We start from the raw sequence: 19,164 nt of genomic DNA on the forward strand, positions 1-19,164 counted from the left end.
TGGCTACAACAGTTTCTGCCATGATTGGAGAAGCAGAGAGAAGACAGCGTCTGATGTACACAGCCAGTGGGTACTGTATTCTCAGGGATGTTATGAAAATGACAATCCTTTTGGCCTTCTGCTCTAGCCTAGGAAGGCTGGGCATGCTGTTACCATACTTCCCTGGGCTCACTCCTACTCGTGCTTTCTGGCTTATACTCACATTACCCTATGAAAGTGGCTCTAAAGGTCAACTGGCTTTGGGTGTACCTCTTATATTTTTGTTGAAGATTGTATTTTTCAAAGTTGGCTGCATATATGTATATATCTCCCATTCCGAATGACCTTTTACAGTGTGACATGGACATGCCTCCACTGAGCAGTTTCTTCCTTTGAATCTGGATAGGCCCATGACTATGGTGGAAAGGATGCTAGGAGACTCTGAGGTTGTCATAGTGGTGATACAAGTTCTGCCTGGTTCTCTTGGGGCACCTAGCCAACATGCTGTAAGAAAGCCTAGCAGTTATATGAAAGGCTATGTGTGGTAGTTTCAGTCACAGTGGAGGGCTCAGTCACCAGCCAGCATCAGCTGCCACATTGAAAGGATGAGAATGTTCCCAGCCTTTGAGGTGCTTCAGCTAATGTCATGTGGAACAGAGATAAGTTATCTTTGATACCTCTGCCCAAATTTTGGATTCATGAGAAAAATGAAGGTTATCATTATTTTAAGCCATTAATTTTTTAAGCCATAATGTTGAGATCAACATTGCATAGAGTTATGTAGGGAGTACATCCTAAATGAATGTAGGGTAAATGGATAGATTAATAAATTAACCTTTTTTCTACTGTGAATTAAGGCAAACTTGATGCCAATTTCTTACCAGTTTCACAAATAGCATGGCCACTACCACAGTGATTATTTTGTAGAGAAGTTTTTTTAGGATGCAAAGAACTGGCCTGAAGGAAAAAAACTTACCTTAGGAATGGGGGCCAGTTATTCAGGCCTCCATCTCAGTAAGTCTCTGATTATAGCCCAGGGTGGTGGCAGGTCAGCTGCAGATCAGCTTATGTCATTTCTTCAGAGGAGGGGGCAGGGGTCAGAGAGTCACAAGCAGCCAGTACTCACATCATCCAGGGATGGGTGCACCAACTCGGGAAAGGATGCAGGGAGGAACCTCAACAGCTTCCATTACAAAAATGAGTTGTGAATTAACCCATAGGATACTTTCCATCCTACTTCTTCCCTTCAACTTTTTAATGCCCCCTCCTACCACCAAAGGAATTCTCCTCTCTTATTTCTCCTCAGGGGAATGGGCTGTGAACTCAAAGTTTCCACCCAGCTAGTAATAAGATTAAACAGGCAAAAATAACGACATTTTGGAAAGGAAAAAACCCAAATTTGTCTTCATATTGAATCTTTTTTGTTTGTGCCAGTAACTTGTCATTTTAAGAATCAGTGTTTGAATGCCCAGATAAAGCTAGGAGAGTTGACAATTAGAACTTTTTAAAGTGGCGGCAGGACAAGGACAGTCCTTTAGAGCTCAGGCCTGTGTCCATGAGTGCAAACAACTGGAAGCCATACAATGGGTGTTGAGGTTAGAATGTTAGTCTGAGTAATTATCCTTAGTGAAGTAATTTCTCTTTTAGTACACAAAGTTAATGTTGCATTTGAAAATGATGTCTTCTTTCCCCAGTTATGCCACAGTCAACCTCCAGCTGATGAATGGATAGTAATAAAGAGAGCAAAAATATCATTAGATAGGTAGAGTAAAAATATCACCAAATAGAAAAAGAAGAGTAAAAAGCACTGGGAAGCACAGATAAATGGCAGGATCCCAGGAGAGACCACTGTGTCATTTAGATTCTTCTGGAAGCAAGTGCTGATACAGAGTTAGGAGTGCAAAAGACTATTGGGGTTGGAGTGCAAAGCCTGTGACAGAGTGTGGAGGCGGGAGGGAAATTCTGACTGTAGTGCTGATTTCATAAAGCCTTGACCAACCCAAAAATAGCCCCAGGGCAAGGATTATCCACTGGAGGAGTGCTGCATAGGACTGAAATGTCCAGGTCCGAGAACACCCGCCATACCTGGGTGCTGCCCTGGAAGAGTACAGCCTTCCTTGAAACTGAGGTGAAATCAGAGCACTCAACAGCTGGAGGCCATCAGATAAATGCAGTCCTTGCAGCTGAAAGGAAAGTCTTTTCTCGAAGTAAGAGAGCTGAGTTATGTACCTTCACTGCTGCCACAACCTCCAAATGGAGGCAAAAGTTCATAACTGGACAGGCCTGCTGGGAGTGAGAAGCTCACTCAGCACTGAACTCTAAAGAAGCCTTTGCCTTCTGGCAGTCGCCCTGCTGTGCTGCTCCCCTTCCCTTGTAACTAGTTCTTGCCCATGAGGAAGTAAGGGCCCCCATCTGGACTCTGAGCAGCAGAAGGCTGAGTTTGTCAGGACTTCTGGCCAACGTTTCACTTGACACATTGTGCGCATTGAAGCAGGCCAGGACCAAGCTGCCTGGGGAGGAGTGAGGACAGAACCAGACCCTTCTCTTCTTCCTATCCTCATCCTCTTAAGCTCACTCATTATCAAGGAAACTCTAGTAGACAGAAAGAGTCAGTGTATTCATTTTGCCCACTGGATTTGGACATTTGACTGGCATTGAATGGAGTGCTTCCATAGGGCAGAGGATCAAGGGGCTCCAAAAGCTCTAAAAGCAGTGCTACTGCAATGCCAGAGACAGGGATGGCAGAAGTGAGCCATGCTCACAACCTTTCATTTCCCAACTTGTTCACTTGGGATTGCATACTATGAAACTATCACAGGGTTAGATATGTCTGGACACCTTCAATCCTGTAGGATTTGTCTGAGAAATGCTTTGATGACTTCCTGCTGACTGCTGAGATCAACATACTTTTTCCCTCTTAAGTTGCAGAAGCACAGGGAAAGGCTGGATGAAAAGTCCTGTCCCAGTTGTGAGCCAAAAGAATTATCCTTCCTGGTTTATCTTTTTTAAAATGCCCATGCTATTTTCTAGCAAAACAGAAGGAAAAGTGGCAGCTGAGGCTCCTATAGTGTAGGAGGAAAGTGCTGGTCATTTGGAATCAAAAGGCTGCATCTGAGTGTGGGAATTGCAGTTTCTAGCCATGGGGATTTGGGCAAGTTTTAAAATTTCCTGGAATCTGTTTTTTTCTATATATAAATTAAGATGTGTTTTGAGAACTCCTGCTATGGTTTGAATGTTTGTCCCCTCAGAAAATCACGTCGAAAATTTCCAACATGGCAGTATTAAAAGCTGGGGTCTTTAAGAAGTGATTAGGGTAGAACCCTCATGAATGGATTAGTTCATTCATGGATAATGAATTAATGGATTGACGGTTTATCATTAGAGTGGCATTAGCGGTTTTATAAGAGGAGGGAGACCTGATTTAGCATATTAACACACTCAACTCTCATGTCATGTGATGTTGTTCATCACCTTGGGACTCTTCTTGTTGGTGACCCAACAAGAAGGCTGTCACCAGATGTGCCTCTTTGACCTTGGACTTCCCAGCCTCCAGCACTGTAAGAAATGCATTTTGTTTCTTTATAAATTATCCAGTTTAAGGTATTCTGTTACAAGCAACAAAAGTTGATTAAGACACTCTTCTTTCTTTTCTCTTTTCCCCTCTTTCCTGTCAATCCTTCCTTCCTTCCCTCCCCTCTTCTTCCTTTTATTATTCAATATACATTTATTGACTGCAGTTTTAGGCACTGAGGAAATATAGATCAACAAAACCATTGATGACTTTAAAAATCCTAGTGCAAGAAAAATAACAGCATAGTGTGTATATGCAGTGATAGATGTTCATTGCAGTAATAGTACAAAGTTATTTATTGCAGAAAAAGTATAAAGGAGAAGTTGATTATTGTTTTGGGAAGGATCACAGAGGACACAATGTCTGAGCAAAAGTCTGAATAGGGAATGGGTTGTGAAAATGTACTAGTTGGAGCCACAGTGGGGATGAGAGAAAGAAAGTCAGTACAGAACATCATGTGCAAAGGCACTGGATACAAACTATTTGGTTATTGATTTGTTGAGTTTTTGGCACCTGTTAGACTCCCAGGTCCTCCTGACAACTGGAAACTTAGAGCCAGATGAGTGGAGAATAAGTGATTAGGACCACAGGCTATGTTTGGGAATCCTTGGCATATGCAAAGGCAGGGGATTCAAAAGGATTTGGATATCTTACAGTAAAAAGGGCTGGGCCAGAACTCAAGGAAACACCAAAACTGGAGTGTGTTAAGAAAGAGATGTCTACCAATGAGGTCTAGTAAAGAAAGTGATGGGAAGAAACTGGATAGAATCACATTGCTGAGGACATAGCAAATGTGTCAAGAGCTTCAAATGCTGCTGGGAGGCCAGGGTGAGTGGAAACCCAGAATTTCCATGGAATTTAGCAATTAGGAGGTCAATAGTGAGGGAGGGAACCTCGTGACAGTAAATTAAGGCATATGAAAAGACTTTGAAAATTGTGAAGAGCCATGGAATGAAATTCACCACTCCACATTCTCAGCTTCTCAGTTACATCAGGTGGATAACAGAACATCAGCATTTTAAATAGACACCCTTGGGCTCATAATAAATACTTTTTAACACCTTTACATCCTTATCTCAAAATTTGCTTCTTGTTGGCTCCAGATTGTCTGAAATTTATCACATAGAAGCAAAAATAAAATTGGGGGCATAAGAAAGAATGTGAGGGAGAAGCTGCAAGTTAGGGGGTCACTGCTATGCAGGAATAAATAATCCTGGTGACTGGATGGCTATGCTGAAATGTGGAATTTATTCTCCAAAGGAAAAAGCTTTAATCTTAAAGTATGTTTTGGGTAGTGTTAATAGGGAAAGGGCTTACAGCAGAACAAAACAGATTTTCCAACTAATAGTTTTATCTGTTAAAAAGAAAAGGAAACTAATATAACAAGAAGAAAAGTATGGTTGCCGAGGAAACCATATCTAGAGGCTATGTGAACTTATGATAAATCAGTGTAAATATCATGGCGCATTGCAAGTAACCCATGGCTGTGTGTAGCAAGGGGACAGCTAGGGTCAGAGTTGTGAGACCCTGAATCTATTTGATTTTTTAATACTTATTAAATCAACTGAGCTCTCTGCAAATATCTAGAAAGGAGTCTCATAATGTTGTGCATTGTGGCCATGACAAGTGTTGTTCCTGAATTTGGGCTTGAACATACCTGATACGTTCCTGCCTTGACACTTACTGTTTCCTCTGCTTGGTTTCAGCTTCTCCAAATGTCCAAATGGCTGTTGCCTTCATCATTCTTAGGTCTCTCCGTAAGCATTATTTTCTTAGTGAAGCCTTCTCTGACAGTTTTATTTAAAGTAACACCTGAATCTATCCACCAGCTCCCCGCTCCCTTTCCTTGCTTTATTTTTTTCTCTATAGCACTTATTACCATATAACATATATTTTATTAGAATATTAGCTCCTCAAAATGATGCCTTTGATCACTATTATACCCCAAATGTCTAGCGGAGTGCTTGGCCCATAATAGGCATTTGGTAAATATTTACTGGATGAGGAGAGGCATGAGCTTTGGCAGCTGTCAGGTTGCCAGCTCCAGAGAAGGACTGTAAAATTTCTAGAAAAGTACTTCACTCAGTAAGGTTGCCATCAAATCACCACATCGACTTCTTTGTTCACCAGTCTCTGTGATTCTTGCCTCTTCATTCAAAGCCTGCACAGCATTGTTCATGGTTTCCAGGAGCTTCCAGGATGTCCACTCTGGGCCTTTTCTCTGCCATCATATAAACTTGTCCTTCTTCCAAATGCCTGCTAGGTTATTGGTTGAAAACATTCCTGAGACCTAAAGATATATCTAAAACATCAATGTTGGAAGGAGCCTAGAAAGCCCATTTGTCAGTCTGCACTTCCATAGATGGAGAAGAACTCAGAAAGGTGTCACAATTTGCTTAATGCCATGCAACCCATTTGGTGAGCTGGAGCTGTTGAGGGAGGAGAAAACTGAAGTTGTATGTTATCTGCAGATATGTTATCACATATAATCCTCACAAACAATGTCGGTCTGTTGTGATTCTATGCATGGATTGAAACATAGATTATCAGAAATGTTCAATTACTTTCACTAGGCTGCTCAGTTAATGTGTGTTAAGGTCAGGTTTGTTTTTATTCCAAACTTATGTTCTATCAACTAAAGTCTATTTGTGCTGTAACTTGTGGAGAAAAGTCACACACTGGGCCCTTGCATAGGACAGTATGAAAGTGGGTAGGCACTTACATCTTTCTTTGCTTTTAGTCGCCTTCAATTTCTGATAGCTTTCACCTTTCTTCTTGTTACAGAAAGGTCTAAAGGCCAATCTTCATCATTTTTACTTCTCTCTTTCCTGCAGCTGCACCTGATATTCCTCTCCTTTGGCCGCTTCTATTAACTCTTAATGGTGCTCAGTTTTATGTGTGTCTTATAGTAAAGAGGAACAAGACTATTTGGTCATCCTACTTTCTCTTACTGCTGTAGTCTTCACTCCTTCTTCAAGACTAGGCTTCCTGAATGAGCCCTTTGCATTTATTCCCTTTCAATTCCCTCCTCAATCCTCTGCGGTTCTGCCCTTACCACTTGCATACTGTTGCTGATAAGAGCACTAGCAATCTCTTTGTTAATAAATCCTGTGACTTCTCTTCAGGTTTGTCTTATTTGACCTTTTGACAGTATTTGACATGGGGAACCACTTCATCATTCTCCAAACTCTGTCCCCTTGGATTGTGCATTAAGATGCTCTTGGGCTTTCTGCACACAATTCTCCAACTTAATAGTTCTTTGCTGGATCTCTATGGTAGATTGCAAAGATAACTTCAATAATGTCTCTTATCCATGTGCACTTGTCCCTGTACAATGCAACTTTGTTGATCCTCAATCAAGAAATGGAGTTTATTTCTGTATCCATTGAATCTGATAATAATCACATGATTTTCTTTAAGGAAATTAGCAAATAGGATTTAGAGAAATTAGCAAATAGGATGCAAACAAGGACTTAAAAAGTGCCTGCACAATAGGTTTGTTCTCCTCTGACTGATTGGAACTCTGAACCCATAGTGTGGATGTGCTTCATGGAGCTAACCTGCTAGTAAGGTCACATGAAAGGGAATTAGGATAGTCTGACTTCCTAATAACCAGAAGAAAGGAGACTATTTTAGATGAATCAGTCCATTTGAGTCACCAATCCACTGTAGCTATATGAGTCATTGCAAGTGAGATCAGTGGACAAAACACCTGAACAAACCTGGCACAAATTGCTAAGCTGCAAAGTATGAGTAAATAAAAGTCACTAAGTTGTGGAGTATTTGTTACGTAGTAATAGATAACTAATATAGCCTTCTATTTCATCTGTCTCTTCCATAGTAGTGTTTTCTTCTCAATCTACTCATGTTACCATGTCATATCCTCTTATCCAAATATTTAAATTAATATCAATATTCTAACAACAAATGCCATAAAACAATATCTCCAAAGCAAATATTTAGTCGATTTTTTGACTATAAAACCAACAGCCTATTGAATCTTTGCTATGCTTCTTGGACCTCGAAATTACCACATCCCATATGGAATTCACCCCCTGGAACTCTGAATGTATTTCTCCTGTTTTTCCCTGACTCAGAGAATAGAACACAATCCAGCACATTTTTTTCAACCTGGAGACAGGATCTCTTCCTTGCCTCCTCCTGTCTCTTATACTCAACATTTAATCAGTCACCAAGTCCTATGAATATCCTTCTTAATCTCTTTTAAAATTGTTCACCTCTATTTGTCCACAGTTCTACTATGTTAATTCTAGCCATCATAATTTTCTGCCACAATTACTTTCAACATCATTTTAAACAGATGAACTCTTACCATTTGACTACCAACCAAGGAATTCTTGAAAATAATGTATTTCAATTTTGGGCTGAAGGATATAAATAATAAATTTATTATAAATGTCTTCTATGTGTATTACATATGAATCCATTTTGTAAATTCATTAGATGAAATTTGTTATTTATGATGTCCTAATCTTCTTCATCTGACCTTGTTTTCTACTTGTTGTTCCTACTTGGGAAGAGGTGTGTTAAAAATCTCATGCTATGGAATTGTCTAATTCTTTAGGTAGTTCTATTAAATTTTGAGTTTTATATTCTGAGCCTATGTTTTTTAGACATATAAAAGTTTGAAATTGTGATCTCTTCTTGGAAGGAGTATTGAGTTTTAAAAAATCAGTATGAAGCAACCTTATTAATAAGCAGTAATGCTTTCTACCTAAAATCTGATTTTGTGTGATATAGTTTTATGTGCTGATATTTGCTTAATACATTTTTTACACATTTAATTCACAGCTTTTCTTTGCCCTCATGTTTTAGGTATGTTTTTATCTAATTTGACTATATCTTTTAACCGATAGGGTTAGTCAATTTCCATTCACAATGATTACTGATATATTTGGATTTATTCCCATTCTCTTATTTTACACTTTCCATTTGTCTAGCTTTAAATTTCTTTTTCCTTTGAATCAAATGAGGTTCCCCCACCCTCGTGATTTCCTTAGTTTTCTTGAATTATTTTGGAGGTTTAAAATTTCATTTATTTTATGTAATTGGTTACTGTAAGTTTTTAGCATGTATGTAATTTAACAAAGTCTAAAATAAATAAAAAATTGGCCTTTTGCCCCAAAATGTAGAAAATTTGAAATATTTCATTCTCAGATAGTCTCCCAGAATCTATATATTTTTACCCAAAAACTTTTTTATATTTTATTCACATTTTAACACACAAAAGGGACATTGCTATCATTGCTTTTACGATTAAATGTGTTTAGATTTATCCACATTTTAATTATTTTCTTTGCTCACTATTCATTAGTAGATCTCTAATCTTCCATTTGAAATTATTTTTCTTCTTTCCTGTTTCTAAAGAATACACTTTATTGTAAATATTACTCAAGTATATTATTTAGGAATTACTTTATTAAATGCCTGTTGGAAGCTAACCCATGTTTTGTTTGTCTGTAACTGTCTTTATCTTATGCACATTTAAAAAATATTGCCTTAATGGTTATAAAGTTCCTAATTGACAGCTCTTTTATTTCAGTACGTTAAATGGATTCCACCATTACTGCTGGGAGTCAGCCATCAGTCTACACATCATGACTCTGGAGGTAATCTGGTTTTCTCTGGGGACCTTTAAAGACCTTGTTTGTTTCTTGGTGTTTGGCAGATTCATTGCATGTGTGTCTTGGCATGGGGTTCTTTTTATTTATCCTAATTAATGATTAGAGAACTTCTGTCTTTTATCAATTCTGGAAAATCTTAAACCATCAGCTCTTCAAATATTATCTATCTAACAGCCTATTATTTCCTTTTAAAATTCCAGTTAGGCAAGTCTTAGGTCTCATCATCTCTGATTATACTTTTTATCTCTGTGCTACATTGTAGGTTTTTTTTGTTTTGTTTTGTTTTTTGGCATCTATCTTCCAATTGAGTAATTCTCGGTCATTCTGGGACTATTTCTAGTTCAGTAATTCATGCTTCAACTGGGTCTATATGTGATTTAAGCTACCTTTTGAGTTTTTATTTTCATTTATTATATTTTTCATTTCTACAAGTTTTCTTTGAGTCTTTCAAATATGTTGGGTCATTTTGAGACACGATTTTAATGACATTTATTTCCTCAAGTGTATCATACACATATTTTTTAGATTTTATGTGAATCTAATCATTCTAAAATCTGAAGATGCTGTGCTTTACTTTCCTCATTTGGCAAATGAGGATAAAGTAATTGTTACTCATTGGATTATTTTGAAGATTTGAAGGATTTCATAAATGTAAAGTTCTTAAGACGAGTATCTAGCACACTACCGAGTAACCTATACAAGTGTTAGCTCTTTTTATTATTATTGCTGCTGTTATTGGTAGAATTGATTTTGGTGTTTACTGACCCCAAGTGGCTTATTTTTCTCATGTGTTAAGTAATTCTGATTGTGAGCTCATATTCCTAATTATTGAACATTGTAAGTTGAAATTTCTTAAGGCTTGTATGTAAGGTGCATTCCTCCAAAGAGGACTTGCATTAGCTCTTGTTGAGCCATGGGGATACTACCAATCTCAATTAGTTTAAGTTATGTTTTTATGCCACATTGACAGTGTGAATTTTAGCTCCAATTTTGCCTGAGGGTTGGGTAGTGGTTCTAAATTCTCGGGGGAGATTTCCTTCCCCTTTACTCAGAAACAAGACTAAATGAGGCAAACTTCCTTACTGTCACTCTTTTTGAGATAGGTTCTTTGCTAGTTTGCCTGGTGAGGTTGTCACTTTTTAGGGTTCCAGGTTTTGTGGGTGTCACTGATTGCAGGTTCCTTTGTATGACGATCCTATATCTTCAAGGTCATTCACTATCTTAAGTGCCCACTCACTTTTGTGACTTCTTTTGTGGGGGTCATTTTTGACTAATTTTCTTGCCATCCCACCTGTTCCTTAAAAATTTATTTTGAACATTTTATCCAGAATTTGCAGGTGTTTTGAACCCAGAGGTTTTTCCTGTAAAGGGTAGTACATATTTCAGGGTTGTAGGCCCTACAATCTTTGTTATAACTATTAGTTTTGCTGTTATAACTATTAGTTTTGTTATAACTATTAGCACAAAAGCAGCCATAAACAATATGTAAACAAATGAATATGACTGTGTTTCCATTAAACTTTATTTACACAGCTAGGTAACAGACTAGATATGACCCATAGGCTTTAGTTTTCCAATCTCTGTTCTATAACATAGCTGAGATTAGAAGACACTGGAATAATATTTTTGAAAGTGTTGCTTCTAAGATTCTTAGCACTCACTACTAAAGGGGAACCACCTTTGGTTACTGCATGATTGAAACCTAACACTTTGTTTTCTGTTTTGCTTGGAACTGAAAGTCTCATAGGAGAACATTCAGAGAAGTTTCCAAGGAGACAGCCTGGGTATTGGGGTGTTGGGGGCGGGGGGCGTGAAATAGGACACAGCTAGAGTTGAGATGTGGGGAAAACTTGAATTGTTTGTTTGCCTTTCAAGTTCTTTTTGAGGGGAGTCTCTTTGATGTTTGGAATGAATCCTGCTGGATCACTGCTGCTGCTTGGAGATCTTCAAGTCTTTTCCCTCTTTCCCATTGCTCATGATGTCTGTATAACCTGCAAACATACATCCCACTCTGCTACTGAGAGACCTTTTTTTAATACTTCAGTGATGGTATAGGCCAGGATAATTGCCTTTCCTTTTTTCTTAAACCAACTGAAGTCCTCACCACAAATTAATGTTAAGTTTTGACTGACTCATTGGGCCTGAACAATAATGTTATTTCTCGCAGTGCACTGAAAAGGGGATAGAAATGGAAAGGTGGATGTATTTCTTAATTTCCTGAAATCTAAGTGCTGAAATCTCACTTTTACAACAAAGGCAGCTTTGATAGAATTTTTGGAAACAAGCTTTCTGCTGAGCTGGTTGTGAAATCTCATTGGTTGGAGAGAATTTCAGTGCATTTCAGTGAGCACAAGTGCTGGAAGTTGTAGGTAAGGAGTCAGGAGTATAGTCTGCAGGTGCAGAAAAAAGATTTCCTTAGAGACCCCCAGCTCTAAATGTAGTTGCTCAAAAGCTGGACTTTGCCATTCACTTATTTGAAGCCCTTTGAAAATCTGACATTTCTATGGGCCTATTAGTGGTGAGCCGGCGGGGAGGGGGGGCGGCTTGCCAGCTTAGAGGTTAATTGTGCTAATTAACAGAAAGGACACAGGCTTCAGAAAGTGCCTCCGTGGACTGGAAAATTTTCCCACTATTTCATTAGGGTGACTTCGAAAAGGTTGCAGGCAAATGGCACCTTTCGCTTTAAAAATCGAAACCGTGGCTTTTGAACCATTTTTAAAGTTTGAGTTTGAAAAGTCCACTTTTAGTGTTATTTAGAAACTTGTCCCATGGGAAGTCTGGAGGAAAGGAAAGACTGCATTTTCAAGTGCATCATTCTCGCCCTTCATTCCTTTATGCTCAGCTTTTTATTTCTTGACACTTACTTTAAAAGCCTTATTCTCTCCTCCTCGCAGTGCAAACCCACGCCATATCCCTGAATCTGTTGTGGAAGAACAGACTGGAAGACATCTGCCTCTTGCCTTATTTTTTTTTAATTCCTCTAAATGATAGAGCCAAGTCTCCACACCAGAGCTCCCTCTCCCTGAACAAACCAAATGGCGGCTGTTGGCAGCGCACTGACAGCTTGTTAATGGAGGAATCCTTGACAGTGTGACAACCTGCCTGGGCTGCCGCGGGAAGCCAAATCCGCCCCCACACAAACCCGAGTAATTAACAGGTGGGGAAAAATAGCAACTAACTGCTGCTGAGGAGAGGAAAAATAGTCAACCTAGTGAATTATGTACATTAAAGTATAATATCTCTTTTGCAATCCCTTTTCTAGTTCTTGCTAGCAAGCTCTACTGGAAAGTGCTTTGACTTTGGAGTCAGGTGAGCCTGGATTTGAATCAAAGTTTGGCCACTTACTGGCTGTGTGTGACTCTGGGAAATTTCCCTTCACTGAACTTCCATTTGTGATCAGTACTGTGGTCAGATACTATTTGTGAAGGCACAATCATAGATGCCACTTATCAGTGTTCAATTGTCAAAACCTCTTTTTATGATGATGGATTTGCCAGATTGTTCTTGTAGTGCTGTCGAGTTTCTTTTTTGGTAACGTAATTTTTTTGGTTCATTAAGTTTGAAATTTTTTTTTTTATTGTTATTATACTTTAAGTTCTAGGGTACATGTGCATAACGTGCAGGTTTGTTACATGTGTATACTTGTACCATGTTGGTGTGCTGCACCCATCAACTCGTCAGCACCCATCAAAGTTTAAAATTGTTATTTCTACTTGGCAAATTGGGTCTTTTATTATTAGACAGTGACTTCCTTTCTCTCTAGTCATACTTTTTGTCTTGAAATTATTTTTTGTGATGTTATTGTATGTGCTGATATATATATATATATGTACACACACACACATATATATAATATATACATATTACATTTATTTGATAATATTTTTGTACTCTCAGGTTTCATGAGGTTAGGGGTATAGGATGAAGGGTATAGAGAAGGGGAGGGTTCTGGTTGGCTATTGCTTGGTTAAGGCATCCACACTGCTTGGGCTGACTGTCTAGACATCCTTCTCTCTCCCAGCTCCCTCAAACCCAAAATATATTTGCATGAATTCCAATAAAGAAATCTTCTCAGAGAAGCATGTGCTGGTACCACCCACACCAGCTGGAACATTTTTCTCTCAGCTCTGACCTACACTAGAAAAGACGTGGAAGGAATTTTTCAAAACTTAGATCTGTAGCTCTTGATATAATACCAGGGGCTAAAATGAATTTTGAAGATATTCAAGGCTGTTTAAAATAGTTATTTTCAAGCTTTCTTCGGTCTTAGATCTCTTTGTGAATGTGATGAAAGCTCTGGACTCTTGCCTCAGGAAAAATGCAAAAACACAAGATTTTCAAACAACTTTAGCTGATCCTATTTTTATGTCCTAAAGTTCCAGAGGCTCCAGGTAAAAGGACCGTTATTTAAATACTCATGTTGTAAACATTAAGGGATAAAAGGCAGGATGGAAAATTTAAATACATGCAAATATATTGGTCAGAATGGTGGACTGTGCAGTCCTGGCAGAAAATTTGCTGCCTACACTTTTCTAGGGTGGGATCGGATTTGTCAGCGAGACCATGCCCTGAGCAGAATTGCCCTGTGGCAAAGGAAACCTGAGCTGAGGACTAAATGAGAAAGTCGAGAACCGGTGAACCACATGACCTCAGCTGAAAGCCTTTAGGAAACATCAACCCCAAGGAGGGCTCCATAACCCAGGGCTCACTGAAGAAAATTCCATTTGAAGATAAGCTGAGAGAAAATATCACAAAACACTGAAAAACACCACTGTGAAAGGTAAGTTAGCAGGTGCAACAAATAAAGCATTCATGCCTAAGAAAGTAGAAGTAATAAAATGAGCTGAAAAAGTACTCTAATATAAGTGTGTGGAAAATATTCAAAGTTTAAAAAAGGATAGAATCCGTAAAATTGGACATAATGGAAGAGGATAGAAAAACTTGGGGAAAAAGAGCTAGTTTCAGAAAAGAAAAATATTAGTATGGGTACAGAGGAAACTTTAAGGACACTTTAATCAGTGGACTACACAGGATTAAGAAGTGAATAAGTAAAATGGAAAGATTATCAGAGGAAATCATCCAGAATACAGCAGAGACAGAAAAAGAGTTGAGGGCTAAGAAAGAGAAGTTGAAGAATGGCAGAATTTGAAATTTCACCCTAGACACACAGTAATGAAACTACAACATTCATGTATCATGAGAAAGTTCTAAAAGTTAACAGGCAGAAGAGACAGATTATTTTAAAAAGTCACTGTCAGACAAAAGGCAGACTCTTGTTATCAGTAATAGATGCCAGGAAATAAAAAGGAAAGAAATAAAAATATCTCCAGGGCACGGAGGCAAAATTGTGTGAGTACATATCTTACTAATGCATATGATGCAAAAACCAAAACAAACCAAAACAAAAACTGAACACCCGCTGGAAATGTGTTCATGTTGAGTTCATTCTGGTTGATTAAATTGAAAAAAACATTATTTTTATCTCAATATTTCTGTATTGTTCACATTCCTTGTAATAAACATGATTTACTTGTGTAATAAAATGAATATTAAAAAACAAATAATCTGAGTTGAAATTATAGGAACTTTGTTCATGTCTGTTCAAATTAAGCTCATTCTTTAAGGCTTAGCTCTAATAACAGAAAACAAATTTATTGATATATAATATTTGTACCTTTTTATGGTATAGATGTATTTTGCTACATACATTGAATATGTAATGATCAAGTCAGGGTATTTAGAGTAATCATCTCGACTATTTATCATTCCTATGTGTTGGGATCATTTCAAGTCCTCTCTTCTAGCAGTTTTGAAATATATATTTTTAAAATTATAGTCACCCCACTCTGCTATCAAACATCGGAACTTATTTCTTCTATTTAACTGTATGTTTGTACCCATTAACCAGTCTTTCTTCATGCTCCCACTCCCAAATCTCCAAAGACACCCTTCCCAATATTGGATAACTATCGTTCTAACATCTACCTCCATGACAGCAACTCTTCTAGTTCCCACATATGAGTGAGAACATGAAATATTTGTCTTTTTGTGCCTAACTTATTTCACTTAACATAATGACCTCCAGTTTCATCTAGGTTGCTGCAAATGACAGGATTTCATCTTTTCTTTTATGGCCAAAGAGTATTCTACTGTGTATATGTACTACATTTTCTTTATTCATTCATCCAACGGTGGACACTTGGATTGATTCCATAATTTTGCTATTGTGAACAGTGCTGCAATAAATTTGAAGGTGCAAGTATCCCTTTAATATACTGATTTCCTTTCCTTTGGATAAATACCTGGTAGAAGGATTACTGGATTTTCTGGTATTTCTATTATTAGTGTATCTGAGAAATGTCTACACTGTTTTCCAGAATGGCTATACTAATTTACATTCACACCAACAGTGTATAAGAGTTACATTTTCTACAGTATGGAGAGTCCTTAAAGAGCTAAATGTAGATCTATCATTCAATCCAGCAATCTCACTACTGGGTATCTACCCAAATAAAAAGAAGTCATTATATGAAAAAGATACTTGCACATGTAAGTTTATAGCAGCACAATTCACAATTGCAAAGATGTGAAACCAACATAAGTGCCCATCGACTAATGAGTGGATAAAGAAAATGTGGTGTATAGACAGCATGGAATATTACTCAGCCATTAAAAGGAATGAAATAATGTCTTTTGCAGTAACTTGGATGGAGCTGGAGGCCATTACTCTAAGTGAAGTAACACAGGAGTGGAAACCCAAAAACCATGTGTTCTCACTTATAAGTGAGAGCTAAGCTTTGAGTAAGCAAAGGCATACAGAGTGATATAATAAACTTTAGAGACTCCAAATTGGGAATGTGGGAGGCAGACTAGGGATAAAACAACAACAAAACAACAACAACAACCAAACTACACATTAGGTTCAATGTACACTACTCAGGTGATGAGTGCACTAAAATCTCAGAATTCACTACTATACAATTTGTCATCTAACAAAAACCCACTTGTATCCCAAAAGCTATTGAAATAAAAACTTAATAAGGAGTTGTGTTTTATCTATATACTCACCAGCATCTGTTATTTTTTTTTGTCTTTTTAATAATAGCCATTGTGACCAGAGTAAAATGATATCTCATTGTGGTTTTCAGTTACATTTCCTGGATGATTAGTGAATTGAGCATTGTTTCATAGATCTTTTGGCCATTTTTATGTCCTCTTTTGAGAAATGTGCATTTATGTCCTACTTTTGTGGGATTATTAGTTATTTTTGCTATTGAGTATTTTGTATATTCCAGATATTAATCCCTTCTTGAATGAATAGTTTGCAAATATTTTCTTCTTTCAAAAGATTGTCTCTTCACTCTGTTGATTGTTTCCTTTGCTGTGCAGAAGCTTTTTAGTTTAATATAGACCCATTTATCAATTTTTGTTTTTGTATTCTGTGCTTTTGAGGTCTTAATCATAAAATATGTGCCTAAACCAATGTCCTGTAATGTTTACTCTAGGTTTTCTTCTAGTAGTTTTATAGTTTTGGGTCTTACATTTATGTCTTTAAACCATTTTGAGTTGAATTTCTTATGAGATGAGAGAGAGAAGTCTAGTCTCATTATTCTGCATATGAATGTCCAGGTTTTCCAGCACCACTTGTTGAAGAGGGTGTCCCTTTCCCAATGTATGTTCTTAAGAACTTTGTTGAAAATCAGTTGGCTGTGAATATGTGGATTTATTTCTGGGTTTTCTATTCCGTTTCATTGATCCATATGTCTATTTTTATACCAAGATCATGCTGTTTTGGTTAATACCCTTGTGATACTTGTTAATACCCAAAATGTCACTTTCAGAAATATTTTGAAATCAGGTAGTGTGATGCTTCTACTTTTTCCCTCAAGATTGCTTTGGTTTTTTGAACTCCTTTTTGGCTCTATATATATTTTAAGATTTTTTTCTATTTCTGTGAAAATGTCATTAGTAGTTTGATGGGGTTGTGTTAGATATGTAGATTGCTTTGGGTCATGTGGCCATTGTAACAGTGTTAATTCTTCTTATCCATGAGCATGGGATGTCTTTTTGTTTCCTCTTCAATTTCTGTCAGTATTTTTTAGGTTTCTTTATAGAGGTCTTTCACCTCCATGGTTAAATTTAATCCTAGGTTTTTTTTTTTTGTTTTTTTTGTTTTTTTTGTTTTTTTGTAGCTGTTGTAAATGGGATTGTCTTCTTGATTTCTTTTAGCTAGTTCATTAATGGTGTATAGAAACAATACCAACTTGTGTATTTTGATTTTGTATCCTGCAACATTACTGAATTTGCTTATCAGTACTAAAAGTTATTTGCTGGAGTGCTTAGGATTTTCTAAATATATGATCATGTTGTCTACAAAGAGGGATAATTTGACTTCCTCTTTCTAATTTGTATGCCTTTTATTTTTTTCTCTTGCCTGATTGCTCTGGTTGTAATAGGGTTTATCATGAAACATTTTTAGTTTTTATCAAATGTTTATTCTGCAACTATTGAGATGATCATATGGCTTTCAGTCTTAATTCTGTTGATGTGATGTATCATGTTTATTGATTTGCATATGTTGAACCATCCTTGCAATCTGGTATAAATCCCATCTGATCATGGCGTATTAACTTTTGGATGTCTTGTTGAATTCAGTTTGCTAGTATTTTGTTGAGAACTTTTGCATCCATATTTATCAGAGGTATTGGTCTATAGTTTTCAATTTCTGTAAATAATTTGAGGAGAATTAGTACCAGTTTTTCTTTGTAAGTTTGGTAGAATTGGGCAATAAAATAATTAGTCCTGGGCTTTTTGTTTGAAAGTATTTTCATTATTATTCAATCTTGTTACTCATTATTGGTCTGTCCAGATTTTCCGTTTCTTTCTGATTCAATTTTGGTAAGTTGTAAATGTCTACAAATTTATCAATTTCCTCTAGGCTTTTCAATTTGTTAGCATATAGTTGTCAATAATACTCTCTGATAATTTTTTGTATTTTTGTGGAATCAGTTATATCTACTTTTTCATTTTTGATTTTATTTTGGCGTTCTCTGCTTTTTTCCTGCATAGTTTACCTACTGGTTTATTGATTTTGTTTATCTTTTCAAAAAACCAACTTTTTGTTTCATTGATCCTTTGTGTGTTTTTAGTCTCTATGTTTCATTCTGCTCTGATCCTTATTATTTCTTTTCTTCTACTAATTTTTGTGGTTTGTTCTTGCCTTTCTAGTTCCTGAAGTTGCATCATTAAGTTGTTTATTTGAAATCTTTACTTCTTTGATATAGGCATTTATTTCTGCAAACTGTATTCTTAGGACTGTTTTAGTAGTATCCCATAGGTTTTAGTATGCCATTTTTCCATTTTCATTTGTTTTAAGATTTTTTTTTGATTTTTTTCTTGATTTCTTCATTGACCTGCTTGTCCTTCAGGAGCATGTTATTTGTACAGTTTTGAAAATTAATCTTGTTATTGATTTATAGTTTTATTCCATTGTGATCTGAGAAAATACTTGATATAGTGTCAATTTTTAAAAAAATGGTTGAGGCTTGTTTTGTTATCTAACATATGGTCTTTCCTAGAGAATGTTTCATGTGAGGTTGAGCAGAACAAGCATTCTGCAGTTACTGGATAAAATGTTATGTATATGTTCATAGTTCCAGTCAGTCTAAAGTGCAATTTAAATCTAATGTTTCTTTATTGATTTTTGGTCTAGATGCTCTAATGTTGAGGATGGGGTATTGATGTCCTCAACTGTTACTGTATTGCAGTCTATCTCTCCATTTAGATCTAGTAATATTTGCTGCATATATCTTGGTGCTCCTGTGTTGGGTGCTTATGTATTTAAAATTATTATATTCTCTTGGTGAATTTATTTCTTTATCATCACATAATGACTATCTTTGACTCTTTTTACTATTTTTGATTTGGAATCTGTTTTATCTGATGTAAGTACAGCTACTCCCACTCACT

The sequence above is a fragment of the Papio anubis genome, chromosome 2 (assembly GCF_008728515.1).
Source record: "Papio anubis isolate 15944 chromosome 2, Panubis1.0, whole genome shotgun sequence".
Taxonomy (NCBI): Eukaryota; Metazoa; Chordata; class Mammalia; order Primates; family Cercopithecidae; genus Papio; species Papio anubis.